The 17680-nt window shown below is 39.4% G+C and overlaps 1 protein-coding gene across 2 annotated transcripts in view; it reads right to left on the reverse strand.

The window, feature by feature from the left end:
- The window catches only part of LOC108436215 (ADAMTS-like protein 1), a 164235-nt gene that overhangs the window by 42886 nt on the left and 103669 nt on the right, over window positions 1-17680 (reverse strand). The window lies entirely within an intron of this gene.

The raw sequence follows: 17680 nt of genomic DNA on the forward strand, positions 1-17680 counted from the left end.
GACACTCAGGAAATCAATAAGGATTTACCCATCACATCAGAAACCCTTCGTTCTTCATTCAGTCGACATTATCCATCCATCCATGCATCTTAGATAGGTCTTTTTTTTTTTTGATTTTGTGCTTTGAGCGCTGCCTGGGGCCACAAAACCACACACCCCTCCTGTATTTAGGCTCAACAACCCCCTACGTTCACCCTGTCAGCACTTTCAGCTCACTCCTTCATTGGCTATAGAAATTCAAGGTGAGGACAGCTGAAATACCAGGTGGGCCAAGGTGATCCACAATAGCTTCCTTCACTGTACTGTCTAACTCTGCCAGATCAAGCCTGGCACTGAAAGGGGCATGGGTATCTGAGGCATCAATCAGAGGTCAAGCGCTTCAACTTGCTTCACAATTCTGCTGCCCTAAATTGGCAGACTTAATCTTACCTGATTACAGGCGCTCAGCAAGCCAATCTTCTGAAACCAAGCCCTTCATTCTTCCTTTTGGCTCACTGTTGCTTGGAGCAGCCTTCATACCATTTCATGACATTTCATTAAACTTTATCAGAAGAGCACGTTTGGATTGAGTAAGTAGGACTGCAGTAAGGAATGTTCAAGGAGAGCTTATCTAGGCACACTGGTGTTACTTGTCCTTGAGAACTGATTGCGAATCAGATTTTTTACCATGATTATTCTAAACCAAGGTGATAACTGCCATCTGAAGAAAACTAAACTTACACCAACACCACAAGGCATAATCAGGCAAAAAAAGCGTTAACATGGTGGGGGCAGAGATTCCAAGCCAATGAAAACAGTCGAATGTCTGTTTAAGAGTGAATGGAAGAATATAAGGTCTGCTAGGAAATGGTCGAAATGTTCATGTTTCCTCCAGCATATTTCTGTCAGATGTCAGAGTCATCCTCTTTCACTGTGAAATGTTACGCCTTTCTTAACAAGCTCCAGCCTATTTTCCCCCTGCTATAATTGTGCAGCAGAGCATTTTGCTGTGAGGAGATATGAAATAGGAATCTGGTTCCAAGATCAATATTATGAGAACTTGAATTCAACACTTGCAAGGACAGTATGCATCTCAGGCATGTCGTGACAACCAATGGAGTGGCAGCCTCAAATCTGGGACAAAGCCAAAGACTACAGATCAAAATCTAATGCTGTTTTCACATGGGACTTATCACTCATACAATATCTCGCCTCATTTTTTGGTCAGGTGTCCAGCTGGACAGAAAAATAAGAGTGGAGACATCAGGCTAACAGGTGTAATGTATTCTTATTTATTAAAAAATATATAAATAAACAACAAAAGAAGCATTTAACAGTATGTACAATGAGTATACCTGGCTGCTTTACTAGATCTAAGACTGATAAAAAAAAATCAACCTTCTTAAATGATTCTGGGCTTAGGAAATACAGCTCTAAGACTATAAATGCTACAATAATCTTTACATTATGTGGAGGTTCTTTAGATTTTAGAGAGGCTATTCACACTAGCATCTCATTTACATAAATGGCAACTGAAAGGTTCTTCAGGAACGTAGCTCTGTGGGATCACGTCAAAGACCCCTGCATGGTACCTTTATTTAAAAAAAATTAAAAATAAATAAATAAAAAAGAATTTCCTCACTTTTTTTAAACAAACTGTTTAATGTAGTATTTAAACATAGCAAACGTTCCAAATCCCAAAAACGTGTGCTGCTTATTTTGAATTCCGTGTTTTTGTTATGTCATGAGAACCAGCACATTTGCATAAGACCACCAGTTCTGCCTACAGCTGCCTACCCTGCCCATTGACCTTGAATTTATAAGGGGCGTTTCAGCCTGGACTTTTTGAAAGAAATACAAAACACAGGGCAGCCAATCAGAACAGGGGCAAATTACATTGTTCATCATCAGAACTAAACCTTGTATCTCCAAAAAAGAGACTTTGTAGGAAAAGCATTTGGCTTTCCAAGTAGGTTATGTAATAAGGTTTTATTCTAAGTCATTCATCAGTTTTGCAGTTTTGACACTCTATAAACAATAGGTGGCATTTTCAAATTATGTAGACAAAAAGGCAAAGTTGATGATACAAGCTTTTCAAATAGTAATAATGTATCAATCTTAGCACAGTTTAAAAAATTAGAAAATAGTGGAAAATTGTGTTTTTTGTACAAAAACTGACAAAATGTATAAAAATTGAAGGGCCTTTTGAGAGTGTAGATCTCTGTGGTAACAGTTGACGAGCAAGCTACATTGTGATTCATTGAAGACAAAGAAATGCCATCAAACTGTGACTGATTTGAGCCTGTAACGCTCATATAGGTGCTCTGGAGTGTGTAAATGTCCCCAGTGAAGCCATTGTTACTTGCAAGTCCTTACAAGAATAATGGATATTTCAGCATGAGCCAACATCACGAGTGGGGGGTCATTCAAGCACACAAAAGACCAAAGGGAATGCATTTTAGGCAGCTGTCTTTGCCACCCTCATCTGAGTCCCATGCAGGCAGTGTAAGTGGTGGGGTCCATTCCAGTACCTGAGACTCGCAGAGGGCATTCATGAGTTTGGCAGACTACAGAGAGTTCCCGTGAAGAACACCTGTTCTGAAATGCATCCTGCTCACTGAACTGGTAAATGTTTTCTCTAACTAGGCAGCAAAATTAGCAAACCATTTCTATATCAAGGCAAGAACCACTATGCAAAACCTCATGCTGTCTTTGAAAGAAAAATAGATCAAAGAAATGGCTTTGAACCAGAAGCATGGCATCCTGTTTACCTTAAGGATAAAGAATGACCCTAGTGAAGAAAGGAGATACAAGGTAATGATACCATTAGCTTATTTTCTTTGGGCACGGTAGCAAAACGGCCATTAGTCATCTGAGGTTCTAGATTATTAAGGAGGGACAGCAATAAACAAATCAGACACTCACAATCTTAACATACAGCCGAGGGGAAATGGCGAGATCTAAACACAGCTGATGGAGCATAGAGAAAATCATATTAGCAAAAGGGTTCGCATCAAGTGACTTTAGCTGGGCCTCATCCGAATAAATAAACCCCCGGCCCTGGCCAACGGCTGCCCAGTTTCCTTTGAAAGCAATCATTGGATTTGCGCTCAATTACTGAAAGGCTGCTCACTTCACAAACAAAGGCAATTGCAGGCTTATTCTAGGCCTCATGGAAATGATCACCCTCACAACTGCTTATTCTTATTCTTCTCGGTCTCTCTGTTCTGTTGTTCTCATTCTTATTGTTCTTTGTCTCTGAGTCTTCAAAGCAGGGAGAGGAACCAGTCAGGTGGTCACACATATCTCTTTGGATAATTTCTACTGCTCTGATATGTAACACCTTGCATCCTCATCAGTCAGTATCTCTGTTCTCACTGGAGCATTGGCTGATTTCTAAACAGCAAATTATTCTTGTTAGGAACCATTCCCACCCCCTTTACTTTCCCTTTTCCTCTTCACGTGAGCTTCTTATTGAGGCATGCACAATCATTTCCATTTCTAACCTCAAATCTCCTATGGCCGAATAATAGATCATTTGGGTTCAGTAGGGCAAGGGTGAAATCCCACACGTTTCCGAACCATGGGTGATTACTTGAGACTTGTCTGGACAGGACCTTCTCTCAACAGAGCTGTGAATTTGATTTAGTAGATTTACTCGTGCAAAGAGTGCCCTTTGACAGGCTGAAGACTTCAGCACAAAGCTTACTTTCACAGTCCCTGGGTTACATCAATATACATGGTATGGGATTTATTTAATTGGAAAGTCATATGATCACCTCACATCTGTTTAAGCCCTTGTCTCCCTCCAAGTGCCACATACTGTCCACATCTCATAGTGCAGCGGTTTATTATTTTGAATTAGTCCTTCACAAAAGTCTCTAAAACCCTTAAATCCAATTTTCAAGATTTCACTTCAAATACGAGTAGAAGAGCATCAAAATGTCATTAAGCAGAATCCTTCTTCTTATGATAGATCATATCAACCATTCAGGGAAAGATTTATCCATCATTTGAGCTTTTACAAACTGACCATCATAGAGCCAGTGACCTTCCAGAGTGCATTCCATTTGTCTAATGCAATCTCTTAATAATGCCTTGGTATGTCCTCATGTCAAAAAAAGGAAATACTCAGAAAATTCCATTAAGGCTGCAACAAATACAAGACAACAATAAAAATGGACCACTAACAAAAGTAAATGATTGATAGCAAACATCCCAGATGTGTTCTAATGCTATCTTACTTGGTCAAAAGAGACAGGAGAAAGAGGAGGAAAGTTAACAGAACTGTACCAGAAGCACAAGAGCAGCCAGCAGCGCGGCAGCAGCAGTGGGTTGGTCCATGCCTGGAGGGACGCGGAATGACCAGCACGCGTGTTGGAGTGTTTGTGAGATCAGCGCGTGGAGCTCCACTCTCAGTGGCTGTGTGTGCTGTTCCAGCACTCTTTCTCTCTCCCTCTCTCTGTCTTTCTCTCTGTACCTCTCTCGCTCTGCCTCTCTCTCTCTCTCGCTTCTCTTTCAGAAGAGTCAGAGGGGTACTTCTAGACCCAAGAGCCTCCAGCCAATCAGAAGAAACCCTGCTAAACCAAACACAAGACCCAGGTCAGATGTACTTTCACTGACTCACACAATTTCTCTCGCTACTCCCTTCACTTCTTCCTTCTCCTTCATATGACGATCCCGCTTGTTTTTCCTCTCTGTCTCTTGGGCTCAGCCACTGTTTTTCATCTCTCTCTCCCCTACCTACCTTTTTCTCTCTTGCTCCCTCTCTCTGCTTTCTGTCTTCTCCCTCCAGCTAATCTTAGTTTTGGCCTGTCCTGCAGTATTCACATCCCCAATGTTTAACACTTACAATGGTCACCTTGGAAAAACTTGTGGATGACTTAATGGCCAAAAATTTCCATATCCAGATCCACCACCGCAGGCTCTCTCTCTCTCTTTCTCTCTTTCTCTCTCTCTCTCTCTCTCTCTCTCTATTTCTATTCAAGTTCTGACTCTGCAGTTCATATTACGTGACCCATACAAATGAGATGAAACAGTCTCATCAAATGGGGGCAAAAGATCTGGGATCTAAATCACAGCAATTCAGTTCTTTTTCAGTTAGAAGTAAAGAAAGAAAAAAAACCTCTTGGAACTTCAATGAAGTTCATTCAAAACATCTGCTTAGTGAAGGACACTCAGTGAGGGGAGAGAGGGAGACATTCCCATATGTGCCTCTGGAGGATGGTACTTAAGACTTTAAAATGTAATTTAATGAAAAGAGTGTGTGCTAAAAATACAATGCATAAAAAAAAAAGATAAGTTTTAATGATAACCCCCAGTTCTCATCCCCTAGTATTGTCCACAAACACTGTGTAGAGTTATTTAAAATAGCTAGATTCTATATTTAATATAGATAGATTCATTTAGATTTATGTCACTTTTATGTCGATTGATTGATCGATCGATCGATCGATCCATCCATCCATCCATCCATCCATCCATCCATCCATCCATCCATCCATCCCTCAAAGTTATGTGTCTATCATGTAGTTGTCCATCCATCCATATTGTCTATCATCTAAACTAGCTGTCTATTATCTATCTTTCTACCTATCCATACTTGTCTACCATCTCTCTGTTCATCCATGCATTCATCCATCTATCTATACCTATCATCTGTCTGTCCATCCGTCATCCATCCATCCTGTCTATAATCTGTCCATTCATCCATCCAGCCATCCATCCATCCATCCATGCAGGCATCCTTAAATTCTTCCATTCACTACACACATATAAAAATAAATACTGTAGGTTCCCTGAAAAACTATTCAGTGGACGGATCTTTAAAGAATTGTTTTTGTAAATGATGCATGAGTGTGAAAAATCTTGTTTTTTGAGTTTAAAGCACCTCAGTGTAATCTAATCGTTCTATACCAATTGAAGATTTCCCAAGAACCAAATAGGAACCTTTATGTTTAAGAATGTAGACATTTTCAGGTTGAATACCAATTCACAATGAGAAACATAACAATAGGAGTTAACTGACAATACAATGGTGCATCACATTCAATTTATAGTCCCTGATTTTGATGATTCTGATATTTACATTACTGATGCTCTCTTACTTCATGCTGGTTTTGTATTGAATACCTTATAGGTTCAGGTCTTTCATTCAAATCAGACCATTACCATGTTAGTGTAATAAAGTGATATCATGTCTGAAACAGTGCAGTGGCTGGATCCTGCAGCTTTATAAGATGGTCCTTTGAGGCAGTCCTCATTGAATTTTATTAAAGAGGCTTCAGATCTTACTGCTCTCTTGGATATCACTGTCATATTTAATTAGAAAACTGAGAAAAGATTAAAAATAGTATGTAGTGAGCAGCATGCTCTGGTATGGGGAGCACTGCCTTCAAATCCATTACAACCATTTACTCCCACAGTACAGCTGCAGTGGGATTACAAAATTTATTGACCCGATAGCTGAGCAACCACATATGTCTACCAAGATCCTTTCCTGAAGTTCAAGTGCGATGATATCATGCTCAGGAAAAGTTTGATGTCATCAGCAAGAATCAAAGAAAAGCAGCACATGATAAAGACCACTGATAATGCGCTATTTGAAGGCTAATTACATAGAGATTTAATAACACGTATGCATGAATGACATATTTATTAAGCAACGCTTGAAAGTTTGTGAACAGCTTTTGGCAGAAATCACAAAATGGCATAAGATGTTTTAGGGCATAAATGACACGTATGACACTTTTATGATGCCTTATTCCCAAGTAATAGAGTAAGAGCTTATAAGACAAGCCTAGCTAAGAGCTCCATATGTCAGCTCTTCACATTTCTACTTGAGTTAAAGTATGAAAGTATACTTTCTATTAAGGAGTTAACTCTACATAGGTATCCATAATAGCAACTATTCCTAAAAATAACATAATGTAAATGTAATAACTTTCACAACTTCTATGTTTGATAAGTTACATACATTTAAAAGTAAGTCAATTTTTACTTTCAAAACTAAATAGATAGGGGGACCTTTTTGTACTGGAACAAGTATGCATAAGAGAAAATATATTTTTAAATGATCACTTGGACGGCCCCTACCAATATGAACTCAATTGTACTTATTATTTTGAAAAGAAAGAGATACAGTCCATTTAATCCATATATGGAAAATTAGCTGTAAAAACTGCCTATACTGAATCCACTCTTTCAGTGATGTCACAAAAACCTGCCCATACACACTGAAGTTGTTAAGTAGGAACTTTTTCAAGGCACAGTAAATATAAAAACAGCTTGTTTAATTCAAACTGTTAAAGAAAGGTATGAAAATGGTGATGTATCAATGAATTAGAACTGTTTTGGTACAGAAAAAACAAAAAGTGTCTACTCACTGTCCACTCTATTAGACACTCCTATCTTGCTGCTCCACCTTGTAGATGTAAAGTCAGAGACACAGTTCACGTTAGTCATCCACTAGTCCTTCATCAGTGGTCACAGGATGCTGTTTGGCTGGATTATTTTTGGTTGGTGGTCTATTCTCAGTCCAGCAGTGAGCAGTCTATTCTCAGTCCAGCAGTTTTATGCCGTCTTGTGATTGCTGACATTAGCTGTTCAAAATTTTAAAATATTGCTTTTTCTTGTTATTCAATGTATGTGCATGTTTTATGTAGTCCTTATAGGGGCAGACCTCAAATAAGCGAAACCTTACATTACATTACATTAAGTCTTACATTTTCAAGTCATGAGGAAATTAGTATGGTAGTTTTAATTCCTAACCTCTGATTAGGAATTCCTCACCAATGGCAAAGTCTGAACTGGTTTTCATAGAGTAGAATCTTAAAATTCTAACACATTGACGAATGTGTAATAATACATAGAAAGTTCACCCTATAGCTTTGCTGTCACAATTCACCCCTCCCAGTCCGGTCCATGTGCATTTGTTTTGGTCTAGTCCATGTGCTTTTTGTTTTGATCCTAGTCCGGCCCCTTGTTTCATGACTGCACCCCTGATTGTCTCCACCTATTTCCCACCTGTCCCTTGTTTACCCTGTTATTTAAGCCCTGTGCTTTGCCCTTTGTTTCAGCTGGTCTTTGTATTGTTTGTTGTTTGAATGGTTTGGTTGTATGCTTCTGCTGTTTGAGGTTCTGTGTTCTTTATTGTCATGTCTGTCCCGCGATTCTTTACATGTTGGCTATATGAACCTGGACCGTTCTGACCATGACCCTGGATTTGCCCTTAATAAACGTCGCTTATCTCCACATATGTGTCCGCCTCCTCGCTCCCAACCGTTACATTTGCATCCTGAAGAAAAATGCCTTTCAGCTACTGAACGTACACACAAGCATTTATCATGCAAAAAACATTTTACAGCACAGTTTTTAAATTAAAGGTCACTATCAAATTAAAAGTAGATGAAGATGATAGCAGCTCACTCCGAAACAAAAAGTCAGCAACTTTATTCACAGTGAGGAACAAATTCTTTCTTCCCAAACATACACAAACTCCATATCCAGAGGGCTACTGCATACCTATAAGTGCACCAAAATAAACGGTAGGAAAGGGAATGACTTTAAAGGTTTCGAGAGGAAATGAACTTTATGATTGGCACCTTCTGTAGACACATCATTAGGTAAACGATAGGCAACCAAAGTTCTGCTTCAATGGCTTTTCCATACCTGCAGGCTTGTCAGTAAAATTCAACCTCAATATGCTGTCTGTTATTAACAGGGTGGGAACTAATCCTTCTTTAAGGGCAATTTTCCCTCACTGAATGAGGAACACTTAATAAGCAAACAGAAACACTTTGCAAAATATTCTAAATATTAAGTTATACTTTTTTGATCCCACAACCGGGGAAATTCCACCTCCGCATTTAACCCATCCGTGAAGTGAAACACCACATACACACTAGTGAACACACACACACTAGGGGGCAGTGAGCACACTTGCACGGAGCGGTGGGCAGCCCTATCCACGGCGCCCGGGGAGCAGTTGGGGGTTAGGTGTCTTGCTCAAGGACACCTCAGTCATGGACTGTCGGCCTGAGGATCAAACCGGCAACCTTCCAGTCACAGGGCCAGCTCCCTAACCTCCAGCCCACAACTGCCCCAAATAATCACAATAGTAGCCAGCAATTTTGACTCAAACAACAAAACACTCTACAAATTAAACAAATTACAGTGGCACTCTGGTCAGAATCAAAAATGTAACCTTTGTTCCATCTGTAGTAAACTTGTCTATTCATCTCCTAAAGTGGTGCAATAAAAGTATACAGAGTGGGATTTTCCAGTTTAATGACTTGGAATACCCCCTTCTGATTTAGTATCTTGAAGGTGGGAGGATCTTTTGAAAAAGCTACAAGCACTTTGGAGTGAATACAGGAGGGCTGTTTGAATTTTCCGTCCTCCACCGATAGATGGCTAAGCCAGTTGGAAGTCAGAAAGCTAACTGTCCTTTTAAGAAGCCAAATGTCATGCCTGTATTTATTAGCCTCTAGTGCATTTCTGTATTGCTGTTATTCCCAATGTTTGTATGATGTCTTTGTGAAATGCATGCTAGATATTGTAGTAAGAGAACACTGATTCATGAAAACACAAAAAGACACAAAATCGGGGTTTCTGTCAAAACAGTGATGCAGAGGAAAACAATGATCACAAAATACTATATACTACAAATAACATGCTGAATACTAGATTTAAGCCAAAATGCCTCTATATGAGTATCAGATCAATGTTTTTCAATGCAGCAGCATCTTGTATTACGTAGTTGCCCACCTTACCTTAAATAAGCACATTTACAACATCAGATCAAGATCATTAGGTGGTGCAATGCATGTAATTTCAGCAGATTATTGATTAAGTGATTTAGTTTTAGTGATTAGAGCAATAGCGATGCTCCTCCAGTGATTTATTACATTTGGAAGGGTGTTTATTAGTTTTTATTTCAAGTACGTTAGTCCTTCAGGTCCACCAACAATTAATTAATCTAATCTAATCTAATCTAATCTAATCTGAACAACTGTACAACTGTGAACTCACACTGTGAAAGTCACAATCAGTGTCAGAAATAAGGGTAAGAGTGCCCCCACATTCAACAGTTTTACCTTTTGCCCTGTTATTCCTGACACCGACTGTAAGAAACTGATATTCAGAAAGGTAAAAACAATCCATGAAGAGCGACTCATGACAGCACTCCTCTTGAGTGTTGAGTGTTGAGTGTTTTTCATATAACTTGTGTTGCATCAGACTTACAGTTGGAACATACTGTATGACAAAGATGAACAGCCTCCAATATGCTTTTACAGCATGTACAGAAAGACTAAGTACATATCCATCTTTCATTGCATAAATGTTGTATGACAATCAAAAATGAAAAGTGGCCATTCCTGGGCCCCATGCTGTGCTGACTTACACAGGAACCAGTGCTGCTGTCCATAGTGAAAAGCTCAACATGAAATAAAAAATCTTGTGTTGGAAGTGGAAAATGATTGAGCCATTTCAATGGATGAGAAGAGAGGAGAGCCGCGAGATAATGACGATGATGTAGTGAGGTCTACCACAACCCTAGATGCCAAGAGAAAGTTGCTAGTGTAGTCATCCAGACTTTGTCAGGCATTTTACAAAGTCCACTGGGAAAGGAAAGAAGACAAAAAGGAGCAGCCAGGTTTTAATCTTTGGTCTGCTGATGGCTACGGTTTGTCTGCAATGAGTGGCCACTTAATACTGTCTGGTGAGATTAAAAAACCTGATCACTGATCAAGAACTGAAGATAGAGCTGTAGTTTAGTTTCTTGGAGTTGTTTTTTTTTTTTTTTTTAACCCAATTCAATGTTCTCCCCAATATAGTTGTTGCCAACTGACAATTTTCGAACTACCACTGACATAACATCATCTGCCAGTTTCTCACACTTGCAGGAGAACACAAACTGCCAATTGTGTTACATCAGCTAACAGATGCCTGCTTTCACATGTTCACAGGTTTCAGAAAGCACAGCAATGCAGACTTCTCTGGTTAAGGAAATATATTATCATGTGATGTCATGACCTTGGAAACTTTTTTCCTGTGTTTTTCTGCATTTTCCGTGATCATGCTCCCCAAATTCCTTTTCCGTTTGGCTAGTTAGATGAGGTGGCTATTATCCTATATTAACAGCATAATCAGATCATACAAATCTTGAACTGAACACCAACTCAGGAGAAAGAAACAGAGCTCACATTACAGGGTTCCAAAACCTGACATTAAGCTCTGCGTCCAAGGCTCCTCTCCCAAGAGAAAGGTAAAATTGTGTGAGTGGGATAAATGGTGCCCCCCCTCAATAAACGACGCATGTGCTCAGGACATGATTTACACTAAAGTCATAATTTAAAAGCTTTCCAGGCCCAGATATAAAATGTTTTACCAGAAAGGAACTTTACAGCCTGCAGATGAAAATCAACCACAAGTCCTAAAAAGCAAGGATTAAAATAAAAACTTAATTCTCTGACGCCGTATTCCATTCGTTTTTTCTTCGGGGCTTGGGAAGGAGCAAAGTACACAAATACAGTGTGACAGAACATGGAAAAGGAATCCTGTAACAGATACATTGAGCCTTCCTTGAGACTACTTTATAAGAGACATGCGTGTTTCACTGCATAAATACTTTTTATGATGTAACAAAAAACTTTGATGAAGTCATATGAGTGTTTCAAAAAAGCCCAGGCCCCATTTTCGGTCACTGTCATTCTTCACTCTTATATGGACAATCCTAACTGCACTTGTCCCTTTTTCTAGGATGCTTATGCTCTACATGAGCAAGTATGAAATCCTTATAAATAAGGATTCCTATATGGTTCTTAGTTTGAATATATGGTTCTATGATTACTTTTTTTATCGGTATAGAAGCTTTACATCATATGGAGATCCTGTAAACATTAAAAAGAGCTTCTTCATACTCTCACATCTCATTTACATACATAGTCCAAGGAAGCACCATCAACTGAAAGGTTCTTTAGAGAATCCTAAGGTATGATTCCAAATAAGTGACTTTTATTTTTAAGACTGTATGGCACAATAGCATCTTAATCATCCCTCAATTGCCATCATCATGAACATCATCAGAGAAATAAGCATGACTCTGGTAATGTCGCTCTGTCCCAGACACCGCTGTTTGTCCATTACAAGGTGAAGACATTTTGAGTGGTCATCGAAATTCAAGGCAAGACATTTTCACTCGCTTGGAGCTTTCTGGTATTCCAGAGATGATAGATTTACTCACTCATAAACAACTCCACGGAGAACTCACTCTGAGTCTGAGTTTCTCAGGCCAATCCATTCTGAGTAAATAAGGTTCACATGGGAGTGACAAATGCTAGAGTGACTGATTGTGGAGTCTGCACACTTCTACTACTCACCTCCTGTCCTTCCCATCATCCACCACTCCACAGGAAGATCTGGGCCTGTACAATATCTTTAACCCCTTAAACTGCAAGGCCCTGCATGTGGACTCACCTCTGTTCCTTAGTTTCATAGCTACATATAACATAACTTACATATTAGAGTCATGGCAGATACTGAAGAGTTCATCATAGTTGCTGAATAAAAGTTCTTGATAGCATCAATTAGAGATCTATTTTGATTCTGTAGCAAATCTAGCACTGCAGCACAACACAATTTATAGCAAAGTAGGTCACATGATGTCAGTAGCCATGTGTAGCCTAATGTTAACTTCTGAATGAGTAGTAAGTTAAGTATCACAATTGGTTTATTTTAAGAAGTTTAATTCTGCATGCATTTGCATTGGAAGCAATATTTCTGTTTTGCCTCATTTTAAAGCTTAGTAACTTTAAAAAAATCTGTATCCATATCAGCAAAGAAAATTTCATTGCACAACAGTTATTTACAACCTTGCTTTCTGATTGGCTGAGATCACCAATCACAGTCAACTTACACATAGCACCCTATAAAGGCACACTGACCACATCTCTTTAAGCATCACTCCGCTTAAAGTTTCATCACAGTTCTTTATGACCTCCCATTCTTATCAACTGAGATCAGGAATAGCACTCTAACCACATCTCTTTAAGTATTTCTGTGTAACATAGCCACCAGCAGCTATCAATCAACTAACCAATTACTCCTACATAAGTCTTACATAATCACCCAGTCAACTAGTTAAATACTACTAGAAATGAACACAATGATTTTGTTATCTGAGAATAAACAGAACAAAATCCCAATATATAGCTCACTTAACAAAATTCTAACTGAATCTATAGTGCAACAGCACTTTAATCACCAGAGATGAAGTTTCGTTACTTATTTGTGGCCAAGAACCACCTACACTACATTTCCAAAGGTATTCAGTCACCCATCCAAATCACTGAATTCAGGTGTTCCAATTACTTCCATGGCCACAGGTGTATAAAACCAAGCACCTAGGCATGAAGACTGCTTCTACAAACATTTGTGAAAGAATGGGTCGCTCTCAGGAGCTCAGTGAATTCCAGCATGGTACCGTGATAGATTAGCTCAAGAACAGGGAGTAGAGAGCTTCATGGAATGAGTTTCCAAGGCCGAGCAGCTGCATCTAAGCCTTACACTACCAAGCGCAATGCAATGCACTGAATGCAGTGGTGTAAAGCGCCACCACTGGACTCTATAGCAGTGGAGACGTGTTCTCTGGAGTGACAAATCACGCTTCTCCGTCTGACAATTCGATGGATGAGTTTGGGTTTGGCGATTGCCAGGAGTACTGTACTTGTCTGACTGCATTGTGCCAAGTGTAAAGTTTAGTGAAGGGGGTTATGGTGTGGGGTTGTTTTTCAGGAGCTGGGCTCGGCCCCTTAGTTCCAGTGAAAGGAACTCTTAATGCTTTAGCAGACCAAGAGATTTTGGAAAATTCCATGCTCAAACTTTGTGGGAACAGTTGGGAACGGCCCCTGTTGTTCCAACATGACTGCGCACCAGTGCACAAAGTAAGGTCCATAAAGACATGGATGAGCGAGTTTGGTGTGGAAGAACTTGACTGGCCTGCACAGAGTCCCGACCTCAACACGATAGAACACCTTTGGGATGAATTAGAGCAGAGACTGCGAGCCAGGCCTTCTCGTCCAACAACAGTGTCTAACCTCACAAATGTGCTTCTGGAAGAATGGTCATAAATTCCCATAAACACACTCCTAAACCTTGTGGAAAGCCTTCCCAGAAGAGCTGAAGCTGTTATAGCTGCAAAGGGTGGGCCAACACCATATTAAACCCTATGGATTAAGAATTGGATCTCACTCAATTTCATATGCATGTGAAGGCAGACAAGCAAATACTTTCAGCAATATAGTATATGTTGATAGGAAGCAGCCATTTGAGTGACATGCAGAATGACCGACTATAAACCCTTCCTTTTGCGTGAGCAAAACAGACTCACATAAAAACAAAGTATGCAAAGTATGCCAAAATGTTAGGATATCACATTTTCAGTAACTCTATTTGATTTTTAGAGTACTAGGCCACCAAAATGCAACCACTAGACACCACTGCATCATCAGTAGGTCTACAGAAATTAGGACTTTAACATCTAGCTTATGACTGCAGCACACAAGTGCCAATATCTCATGTTATAGCTCTCCCTCTTGTGTACTATTGCGTAAGTATTGGAACAGAAAAAGTGGTATCTCGACCAGGAATAAATAAAGCCTCTCGAGAGGAGTGTTTTAGTGGGAGAGATTTTAAGGCTTGCTCATTTGTCTATGAAATCATCAGCAGGGGGTGCAACAGCTGAGTGATGCAATCATTCCCAGCCTAATAGTATCCTTGCTCAGCAGGTCAGATCATTTATCAGACACTGTACACATGCAGACTTTGCAGTGCCTTCCCACAATCAGAGAGGTATACATTTTGTGAAACGCACAGCATGTGGGAACGATGGTCTGCAGAGCAGAGCTTAAGTTGACTGCAGGACTGAGAATAGTGGAAGAAAATGAAATTTGCTTCATGCCAGGTGAGATGTGCAAATTATTATACTAGCGGACAGCCTCAAGGTTACTTGGCGAATAGAATAAGACAACCTGCACCTCATTTCCCAAGACAAATGATACACCATTCTCTACCATCCGACTCTAAGGCTTAGAATATTTTCCCTCTAAATAAAGCAGGGAGGAAAACCCAAGGTATTTATAACATCCTGAATCTCTGTGCACAGATTCTTTCTAACCCTCTCACGCAGACAAGGCACTTTCCGAGATTTTAGAAGAGATTTGGGGCAAACGCCAGAGCACTTCCCCTGGATTAGCACTCGCACCCGCTCCAACTTCACCACCCCGACTGTGACACAGGACTTTAGTGGAGGAAACCTCTCACCTCACTCAGTGGAAGGAGGCATAAATCATAAGTGTTAAGTGGCCTTGGATTGACTGTGGTGGAGAAAGTGGCAGTAAATGAAATAAGGTCAGCATGAGTTGAGCAAGGGTGGTCTAAATGTGCAGATGTATGCAAAAGTTGTGCCGATGCTCGAATTACATGTTTTCATGTTTTTCTAGATGAAACAAATTTAACACATTCTCTACAGAGAACACACTTCTGCATATTTTAGTCATGATTACTGTTTATTTGCTGAATTTAACATATTGGATAAACAAATAACACATAAAATGAAAAGTGGCGCAACCGTTTAAGCGTATCATGAGGACATCGTGTGCTTGATCCCTGTTGATGCTACAGCCATCTGTGGCCAATAGTCCAAGACAGCACAACTGGCCTCGCTCTGTCTGGGTGGTTAGGATGCCCCCCACCCTCCTTAATAGGTCTTGGAGGAAGCCCGTGCTAGCGTTTGTCCTCCTAGCGCTGGTGGTATTGTGTGACTAGGGGAGTCCTAACCAGTGGGTGGAACTGGAGACAACTAAATTGGGGAGAAAATTGGGGGGAAAAAATCACAAAAAAAGTACAACAGTAGTTTTAAGGTCTAATTGTGTACCTTAAATAAGTTTTTCCCAGCTGCAAAGTATGTATTTGTACCTTTTCATAACCTAATGTTTTAAAGCAGAACAATAAAACAAAAAGCCTGAAGGTGAGATGGGGTGTGTGGAGCCAATACAACTTAGAAAACGTTTCAATGGATTATGGAACAGTTATATTCCCTGACTAAAGGTACTGAGATGTATCCTTTGAGGGTACCACCCCAGAGACAGTTTCATACATTTATTTCTGAAAGTGTAGAAGAAAAACATTCATAAGCTTTATGGTCCATTATTGTAAACAGATTTTACTTGAAGTCTTTCTGGACCATTTTTGTTGGCTTAAATGTTCACAGAATATAAAGAGCTGCTAGTGCAGCTCTATGCAGTTTAGTCCTAGCACATAAAGGAGACAAGGGAGGGTTGTAGCACTATTTGTAACTTTCAGATTTCTGACCTTGTGGTTGTTTGTGTTATACATTTCAAATTTTAATGAAAGATTTTTTCTGTAACAAATAACAATAAATCTAGAAATCATCTGTTTACTCAAGGGCTTTACAAGGGTTCATACTCTGAAAATATCTAATGTAGAAAAAAAAATACAGTGAGGAGAATAAATGTTAAGTGGGCGAATGTGCTTTTACATCTGTTTATTTCATATACTCCAAACTGTACTGGAACAGCGTCATTATATGTGTTGCTTAAGCTTCTCACTGCAGTCCAGGCTGAAAGTTCCTTGGTTATAGTGGGGGGAATATACATACTCTCAATTTAGTTTTTTTAAAACCATTTTATCATGATTGCCTAAGCATTTTAAGCATCTAGGGACTTATCAACTGTGCTGAGTTGATTAACCATCTTTGCTTCATTGCTTCTCTGAGAACTCCCAGATGCAAACTTTGGTATATGGCCTGGACCTCAAGGGTGTCTCAAACTCTTTCCTCTGACCCCCTCCTGTCTCCCAACTGATTTGTTCTGGTGCTTTTACTCTGTACTGGAATACACAGGAAATAAGAGAGTTTAGAGTTGCTACCAGAGGGTAAGAAAAGCAAGCCAAAGAGCCCGTCCAGGAGATATACCTCCTCTTAGTCATATTCTAATACTCAATTAAGTTGTTATGTGAGGAACCCTCATGAAACCTGATTTTGTGAAGCTGCTTACTCACTTGCTTTTAAATCTTTGTCCACAAAAGGAAGCATTAAATCATCCTTAAAAGAGAAGACTGACATGTATTTAGTAAAAATGTAAATGTGATTTATTTCTCTTTTCTTTTGTTATGTTGATTCAAGTACAAGTAAATGCCAAAAGCAACAGTTCATTTCTCAGATAAGATAATCTACAGACCTCCAACACAGACATAATTACAATTTGTTTTTAAATAGTATAATCTGAAATAGCCCTATTCACAGTATTCAATAGGTGTGTGATATTTTACCATGAATCATTACAAAGTAAGCATAAGTAGGCTTGTTTGATAGTAGCTTCTTTTGCAAAATGCAGCTGTGGGCATCAGCATATGCAAACTATTTGTGGCAGGGAAAAAAAAAAACAATACAATACTGCAATATTTTGGGCTAAAATAAAATAATTTGCAATATTTGCAATTATGTCATGTGATGGTCCGACGGAAAAGACACGTGGGTACGTTCCAGTTTGGGGTGCAAAAATCGGTGTTTATTAAATCCCAGTGAAAAACCAAACAAAAAAACAAAAATGCAATTTATCCAATGCCAAAAAGAAAAATATTTACAAATATATACAGCTTAATATGAATAGTCAGTTAT

The sequence above is a fragment of the Pygocentrus nattereri genome, chromosome 2, assembly GCF_015220715.1.
Source record: "Pygocentrus nattereri isolate fPygNat1 chromosome 2, fPygNat1.pri, whole genome shotgun sequence".
Classification (NCBI taxonomy): domain Eukaryota; kingdom Metazoa; phylum Chordata; class Actinopteri; order Characiformes; family Serrasalmidae; genus Pygocentrus; species Pygocentrus nattereri.